The 19,481-nt window shown below is 42.6% G+C and overlaps 1 pseudogene; it reads left to right on the top strand.

Moving 5' to 3' along the window:
* Positions 1–489: 489 nt before the first annotated feature.
* LOC120022405 lies at positions 490–18,631 on the top strand (annotated as a pseudogene).
* Positions 18,632–19,481: the final 850 nt, after the last annotated feature.

Below are 19,481 nucleotides of genomic sequence, written 5' to 3'. Positions count from 1 at the left end.
ATATTATCATGTCATGGTGGGACTTCTAGTGCACAAACGTGACTGCATCGATGCAATGATTTACAATCACAGCACAGAGGTTACAGCCTGGCTGTCCAAACCAATGATGTATATAAATCCTGGATTACTGTTGCTATGTACTGACCAATGACAGGCTTTGAAGACACCGGTCAGCCTTATTGACACTCCTCCGAAAATAAGTCATCCACAGGAATGAATAGAATTCTACGCTATTTCAATTAAATGTTTAAATGACAAAATTAGATGTATTTAAGTATTTTGTGTGTTGTAGTACGGACAGTAACGTTAGTACTTTCAAAAATTCTACTTTAAGGAAAATGTTTTAATATTTTTCTTAATTTTTTTTTTTTAGCTCTCATAATATAATTTAGAAGTATGCACTGAGTTGTCCGTAAAATAATAAACGTGTCAAAAACAAATGTAGACATTAATAAGTGCATTTCTATAGCTTCCAAAATATTTTTTACAATGGTGGTGGAGGGCCCAGATGGAGCCACGGTGGCTTCAGCACAGCGCCCCCTGTCAGTCATCTAGTGCAGTGTTTAGGAAAAAAAAGAAGTCCAATAGGATTCTGATAGAGGTGATACAAAATCCTATAGGATTGCAAGACTCATATAGGGTCCGATATAATTATTTTTGATCTCCAATTCGGGAAAAAAGCAGTCTAATAGAATTCCAATAGGATTCGATACAGGTGACACAAAATCCTATAGGACTGCGAGAATCTTACAGGATCCAATAGGAATACTTTTCATTTCCAATTGGAAAACATTAGTCCAATAGGATACCAAAATGATTCTGATAGAGGTGACACAAAATCCTATAGGATTGTGAGAATCCTATAGAATTCTATTGGAGAAATCACTAATCCTATAGGATTTTTTTTAACTAGGGTGGATTGTTTAGCTTCATTGCGCAGGTAATAAACTGTATGCGCCAAACTAATAAGAAGTCGGAGAAATTGGATATCTTTGTGAATGCAGCTTAAAGGTTATTGGATCTGCAGGACTTCACGGCCAAAGCATTTCAGGCAATTCTGTCGCAACATGAATAGATTTGTAATCCGATTTTTAATAACCTTGCAAAAAATTCGAAAAACCTGTTTTCGCTTCGTCATTATGGGGTATTGTGTGTAGATTGAGGATTTTTTTTATTGATTCAATTTTAGAGTAAGGCTGTAACGTAACAAAATGTGGGAAAAGTCAACGGATCTGAATATTTTCCGAATGCACTGTATAAAGTCTATCCAGAGCTCCTTTCACTTTCTAAATCAAAAGGAAGATGAACAGAATCAATTTTGGATCAACAATTTGAATTATTTTCTTACCATACAAAAACAACTACTGAAGATCCTGCTGTTTTTTTTGTGTTTTTTTTTTACAAATGATGTCAGAGGTGCAAGTGTGAAACTCAGAGCACGGAGATGATCGACCAGTTTCCCTAAAGTAATTACCAGTTGGAGGGGTGATCAAGTGGATTTTCCTCAGTCTTATGCTGATATTTAAATTATGAGATGTTGTGAACGCAGCAGTAGTCGAGAAACCTGCCTATTTTCCTTTAAAGTTCATAATGCCACGATTTCAAAGATATACGATATCACAGAGAAGTTTATTATCTCACATCTCGGGAAAAGATTTGTAATGTTGTGCTTCTTGTAATTCAAGTAATTCATGCAAATGTTGGGTTTTTAAGCTAGCATTCAATTGACTCCTTGAAGGAGTGTACCCAGAATGCACCAAGCGGCCCATTGAAAAGGTACGGGTAACGTACAGAATGGACATTAATACGAATCAAATGGAGTTTCCCCATTTATTAAAGTAATAGCCCTAGGTGACCCCAAATAACATAAATGTTCAAACCACATATCAACTCATCATTGTTTATCTGGACATGCATGTAGGTTGTGTCTGGATCCAGCCAGGAGTGATGCTTTTACTCCTCAGTGCCCTCCCAACTGGTGCCCCCGCTGGCCCAGACTCTGCAGGGGTACCTACGAGCACTGGAGCCCCTGATACCTGAAGAAGAGCTGGTCCACACCCGCAAGAAGATCCAAAAGTTTTGTGGAGAGGGGGGACTCGGTCCGCAACTTCAAGAGGGACTGGAGAGACGAGCTAGACACTTAAACATTTGGGTATGCAAACAATGTGGGAAATTGTGCACAATTTGTAACCGACTGATTTTCACGTAACTAGACTGAGATAAGAAAATATCAGTTTTGGATGACACCTTATAGTACACACAATGCATGATGCTAATTTCAAGTTAACTCTATGGCTCAAATTGCCTTTCCACAGCTGCCCTCCTTTATGGACTGTCCAGCATGATTGATAGCTATTTTGCTGTTGTTCTCTTCTCTGTCCTCTATTGTAGATATCTGACTGCTGGGTGTGTAACAGTATAACTTTAAACCGTCCCCTCGCCCCGACACGGGCGCGAACCAGGGACCTTCTGCACACATCAACAACAGTCGCCCACGAAGCATCGTTACCCATCGCTCCACAAAGGCCGCGGCCCTTGCAGAGCAAGGTGCAACCCTACTTCTAGGTTTCAGAGCAAGTGACGTAACTGATTGAAATGCTACTAGCGCGTACCCGCTAACTAGCTAGCCATTTCACATCCGTTACACTCACCCCCCTTTCAACCTCCTCCTTTTCCGCAGCAACCAGTGATCCGGGTCACGGCACCAATGTAACAGTATAACTTTAAACCGTCCCCTCGCCCCGACACGGGCGCGAACCAGGGACCTTCTGCACACATCAACAACAGTCGCCCACGAAGCATCGTTACCCATCGCTCCACAAAGGCCGCGGCCCTTGCAGAGCAAGGTGCAACCCTACTTCTAGGTTTCAGAGCAAGTGACGTAACTGATTGAAATGCTACTAGCGCGTACCCGCTAACTAGCTAGCCAATTCACATCCGTTACAGGTGCAGTGGGCGTACCTGGAGAGCAGACAGCCCCTGCCCATGCATTCTAACCCAGCCATCTCCCTGCCTAAGTGGGACTTCTCAGACTGGAGGGGCCAGCGTGTGTGAGTGCCAGCCGGCAGCATACTACCATAGCTGTAGGCACAATGTCCCTGTGAGATACGAGAGGAGCAGGCCGGTTTACTGTGTACACAGAGAGTCACAGACAGTCACAGACAGTGTTGACATGATTCTAGATGGATGATGTACACACACTCAGCATTTGCACCTGTGGATTTGCTGAGTAGAGTGTGAGCACAACCTACTCCGGTACAATTACTGACAGATTGTCACATGAAAGGGCTGATGGCTGCCTTCTAAGTTGAGGCTCCTCTGGTTTAGAGATGTTATTTCATAGATCTGTATCCTACACGGAGTGTATAGAACATTAAGATCACCTTTCTAATATTGAGTTGCACCGCCCTTTTGGCCCTCAGAACAGCCTCAATTTGTCAGAGCATGGACGCTACAAAGTGTCGAAAGCGTTCCACAGGGATTCTGGCCAATGTTGACTCCAATGCATCCCACAGTTGTATTAAGTTGGCTAGGTGTCCTTTGGGTGGTGGACCATTCTTGATACACACAGGAAACTGTTGAGTGTGAAAAACCCAGCAGCGTTACAGTTCTTGACACAAACCAGTGTGCCTGGCACTTACTACCATACCCCGTTCAAAGGCAATTACATCTTTTGTCTAGCCCGCTCACCCTCTGAATGGCACACATATACAATCCATGTCTCAATTGTCTCAAGGCTAAGAAAAATCCTTCTTTACTGTATAATGGCGCCGGAAAGGATGGCTGCCGTTTTATTGACTTTAAATTAACCATGCTTTTTTTTTTTTTTTTTTTGCATTGTTTGTAACTTATTTTGTACATAATGTTGCTGCTACTGTCTCTTATGACCGAAAATAGCTTCTGGACATCAGAACAGCGATTACTCACCTTAAATTGGACAAATTATTTTTATTTAATGAGTCGGATGGGAGAGATTTACTGCAGACACCCGAACAGGACCTCATCCCCGTCGCTCGCAGGAGAAAGAGACGGAGATTGTGCGGAAGGAGATCGGGGTGCCTTGTGAGGATCAGGCGACTAGTGGCTAATCTGCCTTTCCCATCCGTACTGGTAGCCAACGTACAATCGCTGGAAAATAAATGGGATGAACTAAAAGCACACATATCCTACCAACGGGACATTAAAAACTGTAATATCTTATGTTTCACAGAGTCGCGGCTGAACAACGACATTAATAACATACAGCTGGCGGGTTATACACTATCGGCAGGATAGAACAGCAGCCTCTAGTAAGACAAGGAGTGGCGGTCTATGTATATTTGTAAACAACAGCCACAGCCCGATGCATACCACCACAGCCCGATGCTGGCACTAAGACCGTACTCAATGATCTGTATACTGCCATAAGCAAACAGGGAAACGCTCATCCAGAGGCGATGCTCCTAGTGGCCGGGGACTTGAATGCAGGGAAACATAAATCAGTTTTACCTCATTTCTATCAGCATGTTAAATGTGCAACCAGATGGAAAAAAACTCCAGACCACCTTTACTTCACACACAGAAACGTGTAAAGCTCTCCCTCGCCCTCCATTTGGCAAATCTGACCATAATTCTATCCTCCTGATTCCTGCTTACAAGCAAAAATTCAAGCAGGAAGCACCAGTGACTCGGTCAGATGAAGCAGATGCTAAACTACTGGACTGTTTCGCTAGCACAGACTGGAATATGTTCTGGGATTCTTGCGATGGCATTGAGGAGTACACCATATCAGTCACTGGCTTCATCAATAAGTGCATCGATGACGTCGTCCCCACAGTGACTGTATGTACATACCCCAACCAGAAGCCATGGATTACTAAAGGGTAGAGCTGCTGCTTTCAAGGAGCGGGACTCACCCGGAAGCTTACAAGAAATCCCACTATGCCCTCTGACGAACCATCAAACAGGAAAATAATCAATACAGGACTAAGATCGAATCGTACTACACCGGCTCCGACGCTCGTCGGATGTGGCAGGGTTTGCAAACTATTACAGACTACTGTACCAGTTCGTCTTGTATGTTTCCAAGTCAAACAGCGTTTTTCCCGTTCTCCTGCTTTTAGCATTCTCTTTTTTCTAGTCCTCCCAGTTTTGACCCTTGCCTGTTTCTGGACTTTGTACCCGCCTGCCTGACCATTCTGCCTGCCTTGACCATGAGCCTGTCTGCCATTCTGTACCTCCTGGACTCTGATCTGGTTTTGACCTTTTTGCCTGTCAGCGACCATTCTCTTGCCTACCCCTTTGGATTAATAAACATTGTAAGACTCCAACAATCTACCTCCTGTGTCTGCATTTGGGTCTTGCCTTGTGCCTTGAAAATGTGAGAATGCTATTCATTGACTACAGCTCAGCGTTCAATACCATAGTGCTCTCAAAGCTCATCACTAAGGTCCCTGGGACTAAACACCTCCCTCTGCAATTGGATCCTGGACTTCCTGATGGGCCGCCTCCAAGTGGTAAGGGTAGGTAACAACACACCCGCCACACTGATCCTCAACACGGGGGCCCCTCAGGGCTGCGTGCTCAGTCCCCTCCTTCACTCATGACTGCACGGCCAGGCACGACTCCAACACCATCATTAAGTTTGCCGATGACACAACAGTGGTGGGCCTGATCACCAGCAACGACGAGGCAGCCTATAGGGAGGAGGTCAGAGACCTGACCGTGTGGTGCAACGACAACAACCTCTCCCTCAACGTGATCAAGACAAAGGAGATTATTGTGGACCACAGGAAAAGGAGGACCGAGCACGCCCCTATTCTCATCGACGGGGCTGTAGTGGAGCAGGTTGAGAGCTTCAAGTTCCTTGGCGTCCACATCACCAACCAACTAACATAGTCGAAGCACACCAGGACAGTCGTGAAGAGGGCATGACAAAACCTATTCCCCCTCAGGAGACTGAAAAGATTTGGCATGGGTCCTCAGATCCTTGAAAGGTTCTACAGCTGCACCACCGAGAGCATCCTGACAGGTTGCATCACTGCCTGGTATGGCAACGGCTCGGCCTCCAACCGCAAGGCACTATAGAGGGTAGTGCGTTCGGCCCAGTACATCACCGGAGCCAAGCTTCCTGCCATCCAGGACCTCTTTACCAGACGGTGTCAGAGGAAGGCCCTAGAAATTGTCAAAGACTCCAGCCACCCCAGTCATAGACTATTCTCTCTGCTACCGCATGGCAAGCGATACCGGAGCACCAGGTCTAGATCCAAGAGGCTTCTAAACAGCTTCTACCCCCAAGCCATAAGACTCCTGAACATCTAATCAAATGGCTACCAAGACTATTTGCATTTCCCCCCCTACACTGTTGCTACTCTCTGCTATTATCTATGCACAATCACTTTAGTAGCTCTACCTACATGTACATATTACCTCAACTAACCGATGCCCCTACACGTCGACTCTGTACTGGACCCCCTGTATATAGCCTCGCTATTGTTATTTTACTGCTGCTCTTTAATTATTTCTTACTTTTATTTCTTACTTTTTTTCTCTATTTTCTTAACTGTATTGTTGGTTAAAACTTCTTCAGGATCGGTGGGTCCCCTGCAGGAAGTTGAGCTATCTTAGACTAATGTGATTAGCATGAGGATGTAAGTAACAAGAAAATTCCCAGGACATAGACATATATGATATTTGCAGAAAGCTTCAATTCTTGTTAATCTAACTCCACTGTCTAAGTTACAGTAGCTAGTACAGTTAAAGAATACCGTGCTATTGTTTAAGGAGAGTGCACAGTTTTGAACATGAAAAGTTATTAATAAACCAACTAGGCACATTTGGGCAGTCCTAATACAAAAGTTTGAACAGGAATGCTATGGTTCATTGGATCAGTCTAAAATGTTGCACATACACTGCTGCCATCTAGTAGCCAACATCTAAATTGCAGCCGGGCTGGAATAATAGATGATGGCCTTTCTCTTGCATTTCAAAGATGATGGTACAAAAAAATACAAAAGAATGGTTGTTTTTTTCTTTGTATTATCTTTTACCAGATCTATTGTGTTATATTTTCCTACATTCTTTTCACATTTCCACAAACTTCAAAGCTTTTCACTTCAAATGGTACCAAGAATATCCATATGCTTTGTAGGTTAAAAGTAAAACCTTGAAATCAGCCCTAACCTTTACAGGAAGCCAGAGGCTAGCACTTGAGCAATGTACTGGAATTTTGGGGTTCTAGTCAAGATTCTTGCAGCTGTAATCTGCACTAACTGAAGTTTATTAAGGCTTGTGCCATATTTGGGTAGGCGGAAAGTAGGTCATTCCTGTAATCTAATCTTGAAGTGACAAAAGCATGGAATGGCTTTTCCGTATCACAATTCAATTCTCTATTCTGCTCCCCAAGTGCTTTCAGCTGGACGTGTACAACAGTGACGGCTCCCGGATGACAGAGAGCCAGATCCATGCCCAGCTCCTGTGAATCAGGGCTGAGTCCTGGAAGACGGACAAGGAGCCCATGAGCATCCTGACCAGTGAGCACCGCCAGACCTGCGGCCAGGCCTGCAGCCGCCTGCTCAAAGGTAGACAGATGATAGAACACAGCACTATACTATACATACCCATAAAAATACTTAAAGTATGGGACGTCCAGTGTAGTGGCTTCCTTTCCTCTTTACCATAGCCACTGCCCAAGCCTGAAGCGGGGTTGTTATCGTACGCACACAGTCCACACTCAAAGTTTTCAAACGGCCAAAACATTCAATGAGATCCAGGGATATGGTGCAACAAAAAGGTTTATTCTTCTTATATCTAACAAAAAAATTATTCTCCAATCAACTTAAATCATAGATTACTTGATTTGGAAAATACATAATATGACCTGTCTGTATGGTCAAAAAACTATACCGCTCCCACGTCTAGCAAGTACTCCTCCCCCCGAAGGCCCAACTTCCTGCCTTTATCCTAAAACACTTAACGCAGTACAATGAATGGGCAAAGAGGGGGGGCCAAAAACAAAGTTACACTAACAACAAATGACTATATCTCAATCAGGTAAATATAAATCATAAAGGTACGTACCTAATATTTCATCATATACATTCATATTTAATATATTTACACAAATGTACATGGAGCGCTGTATGTTCTGTCTTTTATACAAATATGTCCAAATCGGCTCTAACATCCAGGGTGTGGAATGCCGAGGCACGACACTGTTTTCAAATGCTAGGTCTCTGAAGTCCGAAAAGTCATTTTTTATTACCTTCAGTAAGGACTTAGGGCGATTGTTCGCTCAGTGCTTCACCTCTTAACCTTTCTTTCATGTTCTCCCTCTTTTTCTTACACATATAAATTGAACAAGTCAGTGCGAGCGATTGAGAAGGGACTTTTCACCTTGTGTCTGGACTCTCCAGTCATGAGGGTCTCAGATGATAGGTATGAGCCATGTTCTTCTCTCTTTCTCCTCCACCCGCGCTCTATTGGTTAAGAGTGTTGGGCCAGTAATCGATAGGTTGCTGGGTCAAATCCCCGAGCAGACAAGGTAAAAATCTGTCGTTCTGCCCCTAAGCAAGGCAGTTAACCCACTGTTCCCCATCCAATGAAGACGTGAATGTCGATTATGGCAGCCCCCCGCACCTCTCTGATTCAGAGGGGTTGGGTTAAATGCGGAAGACACATTTCAGTTGAATGCATTCAGTTGTACAACTGACTAGGTATCCCCCTTTCCCTTTTCCCTAATTTCTCCAGGGTCGCCGCCAATAACTCTCCGAGGGTGTCTCTGGGGGAGTGGGACATGCCAAACAATTATTTCCAATTCACATGTATAATACACACTTGTACATGTATGAAATAGGACAAATGTAAGCACCCTCCTAATTATTGTTGTTATGTATTTTCTCTCCATTTCCTCTTCTCAATTATTTATACAACCAAATTATTATTATTTCACCCATCCTTTGTTACTATTTTTGTAACTGCTGTATAGTATGAATTATTTTTGCTCATTTACATTTGACACACCAGGGACTTGTTGAGCACTTCATTGGTTACGTCTGACTGATGTGTTTTTGGATTATGAGATGAATTAGTCATGCAGTTCTATGTTACTTTGACCTTGACTGACAGGCACTCCAGTCGCATGGCAGCTCAAATCCTGCGTGGGGGCGGGACACACTTGAACAGCGGCAATCGTTGGTTTGACAAAACACTCCAGGTGAGTGGAGCAGTGCAATTAACCGAATGACCAACCAATCATAGATCACATTTCGCAGAAGTACTTTATAAATAGTGTCTTGTTAGCCCTTATGGGCTGGGCACCAAATGGTGTATGAGACTGAAATAAAACCAATCAATCAGCAAAGAAGTTCCTGGACTGAGCAACAGTTGTTGGTAAATTAATGAATTATCTTTCTCTTCCACTATTCCTCCCTCTCTCCTAGTTTGTGGTGGGTGAGGATGGCTCATGGGGGCTTCTGTATGAGCAGGCCACGGCTGAAGGTCCACCAATAGCTACTCTTCTGGATCACATTCTACAATACTGGTCCGATAGATTTTCTCGAGATTTTCTCAGTTTCTCAAGATTGCAAAAAAAATGTGTAGTTGAGGCTTATCAGAAGAGAAACAATGAGTCAAACAATAAAAAACACTAACAAACACACACACACACAATTCCAATTAACATTTATCCTTGGTCTTCTCTCTTCAGTAAGAAACCTGACCCAAAGAAAACCCCTTTGATCCCACTTCAGATGCCCAAGAAGCTTTACTTCAACATTGACTGTGAGATGAACAGAGATATCGAGCATGCCAATGATAAGGAAACACTTAGCCTCTGTGTAGTCGATGTTTGCTTTGCTATGAAATTCAACACTGCTCTGAACTGAAATGAAAGTTACACGGACCAAAGCAAATGGAGGCGTGTAAACACGATTATCTGCCCTCAGTGTTGGTTTAACCTTTACAAAACACGGTCAGAGGCGTAAGACGGCTCTGGTTGGCTTTAGTGCCCCCTAACCTCCTTATTCTATTTTAAGTAATTGTTTGTGATCCTGAGCTGGCTGTGTTATCCTGGGTTCAGACCATGTGCTGCCATCCTGTGGCCAAACTGACAACTGTCGATACATTTGTATCCCATTAGAGTGAAGATTCATCTTTATAATTTGAATTGAACAGCCAACCTGGGCCCGTATACATGAGGTGTCTCAGAGCAAGAAAGCAGATTTTGGATCATGGCCATTCATTATAATCTACAAGGCAAAAACTGATCCTAGATCAGCACTTCCACATTGATGCTTTATTCATGGGATTTGAATTTGTCATTTTAATTTTGCCATACTTTTCCCCCCAGACTGATCAACGACCTGGATATCCGGTGCTTCAACTTTCAGAGGTTTGGGAAGGAGTTGCCTAAACGGCACAACCTAAGTCCCACCTCCTTCATCCAGGTGGCGCTGCAGCTGGCCTACTACAAGTGAGCCCATAGGAATCACTTACAAAGGGCATTCAGCCTCAAACCAGGATACTGTATGCAATAATAAGGATAATATCTGTGCAGTTGATGTTGTTTTCACACTTTTGTGGTACTGATTTTCATAGACGTGCTAGTAAATGTTCATACAAGAAGCATTATATTCTCATAGTAAATAAATGAGACAATATATGTTCTTGGCAGCCAACTTTCTGAAAATGTGGAATATCTGCATTTTCAAATCAAAACTTTTCTGTAAATGAATTGTGATTAGCAGCAATTATTGTGTCCATATCCAATATCTGAATTGCGTTCAGTACGACAGAACGTTGTGCAACATTGAATTCAACTGAAACGGTACTGTACTGAACATCCGGTTTAAAAACGATGTGATTATGGTGGTCCCAAAGGGAAGTAACTATATGGTGTGCTGGATGAGTTTTGCGATTTCATATGGTCACACCCATATTGATAAGGCCATACCTCAGCACACTCACCAAATGGGAGCAAGCATACCTTAAAGGCTGTCAAAGATTAATGTGCGCCGTTTTGGGGAAACGGGTCATTCAGTTCAAAGCGTCACGGAACGTAGCAAACGTTGAAGCAAACTGAACGCACCCCTGCTCTCCCTTTCTGCTTCTCTCCATCAGAGTTCACAATGAGGTCTGTGCCTCCTGTGATATCGCCTCCCAAAGGATGTTTCGAGGGGGCCGCACAGACTACATCCGCTCTCCCACCAATCAAATGCTCAAGTTTGTGCTTGCCTTTGACGACCCCACTATCTCGGTGAGAATCATACTCAGGGCTTGACGGACAAGTGGGAGAGGAAGCTCCGGTGAGTTAAAAAGTGCTCTATAACACTATTTTTACATCATTGTACGATGCAAGGAATCACTTTACAAAATAAAATGCATTATTATTTGCATATTCAAGCCTACAACACTGCCCCTTTAAGGCGCTCCTGAAGGGTGGTTGGGCCCCCTTACTACTGCAAAATTACAATTACAACCAAATACTTTTTTATGTCTTTATAAAATAATTCCCTCATTCAATGAATTAGGGATCAAATGGCTACTTCAAAGCAAGGTAACTAACTAAGGCATGTTAATCTATAACCTAAAATATTCAGATGATCTATTAACAGCATGAGGTATTTGTCAATTAGGCTAGAATATTTGTCACAATGTTGAATAGAGTGGAATCACACCTTTCCAAGGGTGTCAGGGTTATTTCTCAAGTCCCATTATGGAGCACTTGAGAGATAGTTTTACAATAGGAGTATGTCGTATTGGTTTACAGTACCTTTGGAAAGTATTCAGACCCCTTGAATTTTTCCACATTTTGTTACGTTACAGCCTTGTTCTAAAATGGTTTAAATGAAACTATTTCCTCAGCAATTGTCACGTTCGTTCTCCTCGTCTGAGGAGGAGCATGGATCGGACCAATACGCAGAGTGATATGAGTACATCTTCTTTTATTAGAGACGAAGACGAAACGAACAATATACAAACTAGTACACAAAACAATAAACCACTAACGTGAAGCTACAAACGAAAGTGCACACATAGCTACTAACGTTAGACATAGACAATTACCCACAATCACCTAAAGCCTATGGCTGCCTTAAATATGGCTCCCAATCAGAGACAACAATAAACAGCTGTCTCTGATTGAGAACCAAACCAGGCAACCATAGACTTTCCTAAACCTCTCTACTGAACACAACCCCATACACTATACAAAACCCCCTAAACAATACACACACCCTAAACTAGACAAAACACACAAACATCCCATGTCACACCCTGACCTAACTAAACTAATAAAGAAAATCAATATAACAGAGGCCAGGGTGTGACAGCAATCTACACACAATACCCCATAATGACAAACCGACATTTTTGCAAATGTATTAAAAACAAAAAACAGATACTTTATTTACGTAAGCATTCAGATCCTTTGCTATGAGACTTGAAATTGAGCTCTGGTGCATCCTGTTTCCATTTATCATCCTTGAGATGTTAATACAACTAGATTGGAGTCCACCTGTGGTAAATTCAATTTATTGGGCATGATTTGGAAAGGCACACACCTGTTTAAATAATGTCCCACAGTTGACAGTGCATTACAGAGCAAAAACCAAGACATGAGGTCGAAGGAATTGTCCATAGAGCTCCGAGACAGGATTGTGTCAAGGCACAGATCTGGGAACGGGTACCAAAAAATGGCTGCAGCACTGAACGTCCCCAAGAACACAGTGGCCTCCATCATTCTTAAATGGAAGAAGATTGGAACCACCAAGACTCTTCCAAAAGCTGGCCGCCAAGCCAAACTGATCAATCGGGGGAGAAGGGCCTTGGTCAGGGAGGTGACCAAGAACACGATGGTCACTGTGACAGAGCTCTAGAGTTCCTCTGTGGAGATGGGAGGACCTTCCAGAAAGACAACCATCTCTGCAGCACTCCACCAATTAGGCCCTTATGGTAGAGTGGCCAGACGGAAGCCACTCCTCAGTAAAAGGCACATGACAGCCCGCTTGGAGTTTGCGAAAAGGCACCTAAAGACTCTCAGATAACGAGAAACAAGATTCTCCGGTCTGATGAGACCAAGATTCAACACTTTAGCCAGAATACCAAGTGTCACGTCTGTAGGAAACCTAGCACCATCCCTACGGGGAAGCATGGTGCTGGCAGCATCATGCTGTGAGGATGTTTTTCAGCTGCAAGGACTGGGAGACTAGTCAGGATTGAGGCAAAGATGAACGGAGCAAAGTACAGAGAACCTGTTCCAGAGCGCTCAGGACCTCAGACTGGGGCAAAGGTTCACCTTTCAACAGGACAACGACCCTAAGCACACAGCCAAGACAAAGCAGGAGTGGCTTCGGGACAAGTCTCGGAATGTCCTTGTGTGGCCCAGCCAGAGCCCAGACTTGAACCTGATCGAACATCTCTGGAGAAACCTGAAAACAGCTGTGCAGCAACGCTCCCCATCCAACCTGACTGCACTTGAGAACTGCTTGCATGCTCGTTACCACTCCACTATGTCTCCATGTCATGGCTTTTGCGCCATCAGTACAGATACCAACACATCTTGACCAACAAAGTTAATTTGATGTCACAAAGCTGTCCAGTACATTTTAAAAATCCTCTCATGTTGTCCTGGTTTCCAGTGGTTTGCAGAAGAGGATGTCTTCCTAAATTGACCCCCCATAAACGTAATGGACATATACGAGGAGCTGTGCCAGGCCCGCCACGTCTATTGACTCATCCAGCTATAACGCACATACAGTTGAAGTCGGAAATTTACATAAGCCTTAGCCAAATAAATTTAAACTCAGTTTTTCACAATTCCTGACGTTTAATCCTCGTAAAAATTCCCTGTCTTTGGTCAGTTAGGATCACCACTTTATTTTAAGAATGTGAAATGTCAGAATAATAGTAAAGAGGGATTTATTTCAGCTTTTATTTCTTTCATCACATTCCCAGTGGGTCAGAAGATTACATACACTCAATTGGTATCTGGTAGCATTGCCTTTAAATTGTTTAACCTGGGTCAAATGTTTCGGGTAGCCTTCCACAAGCATCCCACAATAAGTTGGGTGAATTTTGGCCCATTCCTCCTGACAGAGCTGGTGTAACTGAATCAGGTTTGTAGGCCTCCTTGCTCACACACGCTTTTTCAGTTCTGCCCACAAATTTTCTATAGGCTTGAGGTCAGGGCTTTGTGATGGCCAGTCCAATACCTTGACTTTGTTGTCCTTAAGCCATTTGCCACAACTTTCTAAGTATGCTTGGGGTCATTGTCCATTTGGAAGACCCATTTGCCACCAAGCTTTAAATTCCTGACTGGTGTCTTGAGATGTTGCTTCAATATATCCACATACTTTTCCTTCCTCATGATGTGCACCAGTCCCTCCTGTAGCAAAGCACCCCCACAACATGATGCTGCCACCCTGTGCTTCACGGTTGGGATGGTGTTCTTCGGCTTGAAAGCCTCCCCTTTTTCCTCCAAACATATCGATGGTCATTACGGCCAAACAGTTCTATTTTTGTTTCATCAGACCAGAGGACATTTCTCCAAAAAGTACGATCTTTGTCCCCATGTGTAACGTCCTGACCAGAGTTCTTATGTGTTTTGCTTGTTTAGTGTTGGTCAGGACGTGAGCTGGGTGGGAATTCTATGTTGTGTGTCTAGTTCGTCTGTTTCTGTGTTCAGCCTAATATGGTTCTCAATCAGAGACAGCTGTCAATCGTTGTCCCTGATTGAGAATCATATATAGGTGGCTTGTTTTGTGTTGGGGATTGTGGGTGGTTGTTTCCTGTCTCTGTGTTTTGTCTGCACCAGATAGGTCTGTCTCGGTTTTTTCACATTTGTTATTTTGTATGTTGTTTGTAGTGTTTCACTTGTTCTTTAATTAAACATGTTGAACACTAGCCGCGCTGCACTTTGGTCCTCTCCTTCACCCCTGGAAGAAAGCCGTTACACCATGTGCAGTTGCAAATCGTAGTCTGGCTTTTTTATGGCGGTTTTGGAGCAGTGGCTTCTTCCTTGCGGAGCGGCTTTTCAGGTTTTGTCAATATTGGACTCGTTTTACTGTGGATATAGAAACTTTTGTACCTGTTTCCTCCAGCATCTTCACAAGGTCCTTTGCTATTGTTTTGGGATTGATCTGCACTTTTCGCACCAAAGTACGTTCATCTCTAGGAGATAGAACGCATCTCCTTCCTGAGCGGTAGGACGTCTGCATGGTCCCATGGTGTTTATACTTGCGTACTATCGTTTGTATAGATGAACGTGGTACCTTCAGGCGTTTGGAAATCGCCCCCAGGGATGAACCAGACTTGTGGAGGTCTACCATTTTTTTTCTGAGGTCTTGGCTGATTTCTTTTGATTTTCCCATGATGTCAAGCAAAGAGGCACTGAGTTTGAAGGTAGGCCTTGAAATACATCCACAGATACACCTCCAATTGACTCACATTATGTCAACTTCCGACTTCAACTGTAATTCACTGGCTTGTATGCGAAGCAGTAATTGTTTAAAAACATCTCCTGCCATGTCAGTGATGGGTCGTGAAACAGTGTTGTTTGATGAAGGAATTGTGTGTATAGTTTTTTTGTACTTTTCCGCCAGCATTGTCTCAGCCATATCCATAGCAGCAGGAAGAATTTAAGTCCTCCACAATAGTATGGGGCTTGCCTGTCCTAGCCACTTGGTAGCTCACTATATAAGACGCTTCTAGCCCCTTCTTATTAATGGTATCTGTTGCTTTTATACATGTCTTACTACTCAAAAGTAATCTTTATTCTCGCTCAAAAACTGCCATGGCTAATTTTTCAAATTGTCATGTTTCGTTTCTAAATGTCTGCACAAAAGTGAAGGTTTCCCGCGAGAAAGTAACGGTTAATGTGATTGGATGTTAATTTGAATAGGGTACCTGTCTTTGACATTGTTGTTATTTTGCTGAACACTAGATGGTTTAATTAAATTTTTGGCAGTGAAACAAGGCTACTCAGGCAAAAATAAAAAATAAATACACGCCCAAATGTATATCCCAGTTGGAAAATATAAATGTACTGTTTGAAAATGAGAGGAAAATGAAAAATGTAAAAGAAAACTATTTTTTATAATAAAAAAAAAAGTGAATCACATTTTTGTTTGGCGTACCCCCTACTGCATTGCGCGTACCCCTGGGGGTTCTGTCATGGAAAGAGCAGGTGTTCCTAATGTTTTGTACACTCAGTGTCTAAATTGGCTCCTAGCCGCTCATGCATAATACTTTCTGTGCCTAACACTAAAACAGAAACAAAATAATATAAATATCAAAATAGAAATGTTTTTATCAAACCCAATAAAAACTAGTAAATCAAGTCTGAAAACTAACAAACTAAACTGAATTTGAAATGAAAATCTAAAAACGGGTAGATATTTAAACTTTTTTTTAATAGAAAATCACAAAACTATAATAACCTTGCCTGGCATACAATGTATTAGTTTAAGTTCAATGAGACTGTCTAGCCAGCTAGAGGAAGAGTGCATTTTTTACAGAATTTGACCCTATATGACAGTGTACAATCTAGGCATTGTTCCAATTGTATTTTGATTTTCACAATGGGTGCAGATTGCATAGAGCAAAATAATAATCTTAGCTTTGTGATTGAGCCCTTATATCAGAATAGTGTTGACAGTACTGGAGTAGGACTGAGTTATAAAGTTGCTAAACATTTTGCTTACAAAGTTTTGGATCTGCAAGTACACTGAACAAAAATATAAACGCTACATGTAAGTGTTAGTCCCATGTTTCATGAGCTGAAATATAAGATCCCAGAAATGTTCCATCTGCACAAAAAGCTTATTTCTCAAACATTTTGTGCACAAATGTTACATCCCTATTAGCAAGCATTTCTCCTTTGCCAAGATAATCCATCCACCTGACAGGTGTGGCATATAAAGTAGATGATTAAACAGCATGGTCATTACACAGGTGCACCTTGGGCTGGGGACAGTAAAAGGCCACTCTAAAATGTGCCATTTTGTCACACAACACAATGCCACAGATGTTTTAAGGGAGTGTGCAATTGGCATGCTGACTGCAAGAATGTCCACAAGCTGTTGCCAGAGAATTGAATGTTCATTTCTCTACCATAAGCCACCTCCAACGTCATTTTAAAGAATTTGGCAGTACCTACAACCAGCCTCACAACCGCAAACCATGTGTAACCATGCCAGCCCAGGAGTTCCACATCCGGCTCATTCACTTGCGGGATCGTCTGAGACCAGCCACCTGATGAAACTGTGGGTTTGCACAACCCAAGAATTTCTGCACAAACCGTCAGAAACCGTCTCAGGGAAGCTCATCTGCGTGCTCGTCATCCTCACCAGGGTCTTGACTTGACTGTAGTTTGGCGTCGTAACCGACTTCAGTGGGCAAATGCTCACCTTTGATGTCCACTGGCACGCTGGAGAAGTGTGCTCTTCACGGATTAATCCCGGTTTCAATTGTACCGAGCAGATGGCAGACAACATGTATGGCGCCGTGTGGAAGAGCGGTTTGCTGATGTCAACGTTGTGAACAGAGGGCCCCATGGTGGAGTTATGGTATGGGCAGGCATAAGCTACGGACAACTAACACAATTGCATTTTATCAATGGCAATTTGAATGCACAGAGATACCGTGACGAGATCCTGAGGCCCATTGTCGTGTCATTCATCAGCCGCAATCACCTCCTGTTTCAGCATGATAAGCCCAACCCCATGTCGCAAGGATCTGTCCAGAATTTTTGGAAGCTGAAAATGTCCCAGCTGGCCTGCATACTCACTATACATGTCACCCATTGAGCATGTTTGGGATACTCTAGATCGACGTGTACCAGTTCCCGCCAGTATCCAGAAACTTCGCACAGGCATTGAATAGGAATGGGACAACGTTTACAGGCCACAATCAACAGCCTGGTCAACTCTATGTGAAGGAGATGTGTCGCGCTGCATAAGGCAAATGGTGGTCACACCAGATACTGACTGGTTTTCTGATCCAAACCCCTGCCTTTTTAAAAAGGTTATCTGTTATCTGCATCCAACAGATGCATATCTATTCCCAGTCATGTGAAATCCATAGATTAGGGCCTAATTTAATGTATTTCAGTTGACTGATTTCCTTATATGAACTGTAACTCAGTAAAATCTTTGAAATTGTTGGATGTTATATATATGTGTGTGTTAAAGTATTACATTTTTTTTTTATTGGTTATCAACACCTCATTTGTGGTTTATCATTTTCAGATCATTTGCAAGACACACATTTAGGAAACTATTGTGCATACCAATTTAAAGTAAAGGAATAGTTTGATCAGTAACTGCAAAACTACATCAGTAAAACTACTTTTTTTTAAATTATGTGAAAGTAACTTTATACCTTGTCTTCCTTCTTCTCCCCAACTTCTAAACTACATTAAAACCCCCTACACTAGGTGCCTGCAAACATGGACATTGTGATGTGTTTTGAACCTCTCGTTCCCGACGGATATGCTGTGTGCGACAACCCCCAGTCTGACCATGTCCACTTCTCCATAACAGCCTTCAACTGCTGTGTGGAAACCCAGGCTGAGACACTGGCCGCCACACTGCACAGTACCCTCTGCCAGCTCCAGGAGCTACTGCAGCCTACTGTATATCGCTGTGCTGTCTGACACAACAGGGGTATATTCATCAGACACCAAATATAAGAAAAGAGACAAACTGGGAGGGACTACCAGGTCTTGTCCAATAAGAAACGCTCATTTTTGTTTTCCGTTGCAAAGCGCTTTAAAATGTGTTCAGTTGTGTGCCCTAATGAATATAACCCAGGACTGCTGTGGAAAACATCTGAGTCAGGTATATGTGGCCTATGTTGTATGTGCTAGCATTAGCTTAATTTGATGCTAGGTTTAAGCTACTGATTGTACTTAAGGGCAATTGAATACTACTGTTAGGACACTTTTGTGTACCTACTTAAGGAGAATCTAAAGCCATAAGAATGTACTTTATAAGCTAGGTTTGTCTTGCTAGAGGTTTGTAATGCTTTAATGCCATCTCATGGGATGATTTGACTGTATGGTAGGTATCTTTCTTTAATGCCATCTCATGGGATGATTTATTTGACTGTATGGTAGGTATCTTTCTTTAATGCCATCTCATGGGATGATTTGACTGTATGGTAGGTATCTTTCTTTAATGCCATCTCATGGGATCATTTGACTGAATGGTAGGTATCTTTCTTTAATGCCATCTCATGGGATGATTTATTTGACTGTATGGTAGGTATCTTTCTTTAATGCCATCTCATGGGATGATTTGACTGTATGGTAGGTATCTTTCTTTAATGCCATCTCATGGGATGATTTGACTGTATGGTAGGTATCTTTCTTTAATGCCATCTCATGGGATGATTTGACTGTATGGTAGGTATCTTTCTTTAATGCCATCTCATGGGATGATTTGACTGTATGGTAGGTAACTTTCTTTAATGCCATCTCATGGGATGATTTGACTGTATGGTAG

The sequence above is a fragment of the Salvelinus namaycush genome, chromosome 27 (assembly GCF_016432855.1).
Source record: "Salvelinus namaycush isolate Seneca chromosome 27, SaNama_1.0, whole genome shotgun sequence".
NCBI lineage: Eukaryota > Metazoa > Chordata > Actinopteri > Salmoniformes > Salmonidae > Salvelinus > Salvelinus namaycush.
This window is presented reverse-complemented; position numbering and strand designations above follow the sequence as displayed.